This window comes from Sinocyclocheilus grahami, unplaced genomic scaffold (genome assembly GCF_001515645.1).
Source record: "Sinocyclocheilus grahami isolate Dianchi unplaced genomic scaffold, SAMN03320097.WGS_v1.1 scaffold69.1, whole genome shotgun sequence".
Lineage (NCBI taxonomy): Eukaryota > Metazoa > Chordata > Actinopteri > Cypriniformes > Cyprinidae > Sinocyclocheilus > Sinocyclocheilus grahami.
The window spans coordinates 1,226,995-1,227,561 of record NW_015505248.1 but is presented as its reverse complement, the minus strand read 5'-3'; positions in this window follow the sequence as shown (position 1 = coordinate 1,227,561).

Below are 567 nucleotides of genomic sequence, written 5' to 3'. Positions count from 1 at the left end.
ATCAAAGTCTCTGTTTCCTAATGATATTACCTATCTTTCAAACCATTCTCAAGATAATAATTTAAACGGTTGCTGTCAAATAGCCTATTATAAACATAAAACATATGTTTTTAAGAAAATGGCGGCTACATAAATAAATAACTGCCCAAAAAAATTAATATTAATTTGTAATATTGTGTATATATTTTTACTATATATTTACTTTCTTCCAACTAAGGAGCTATGGACATTTAATGGCTTTCCTAATGTAAGTTGTTCCATGTACAATGCTGTTCACAAGCTGTTTTGCGGATTTCTTCGCCGATTAGCCTACATAAACCTTTCTATATATATATATATATATATACACACACATACATAAACCGTTTGATGTGCTTTAACTAGCAAGTTATGATCGGCAAACTAGTGCGTATTGTGCCGCCGTTTACAGGTGCATCTCAATAAATTAGAATGTTGTGGAAAAGTTCATTTATTTCAGTAATTCAACTCAAATTGTGAAACTTGTGTATTAAATAAATTCAATGCACACAGACTGAAGTAGTTTAAGTCTTTGGTTCTTTTAATTGT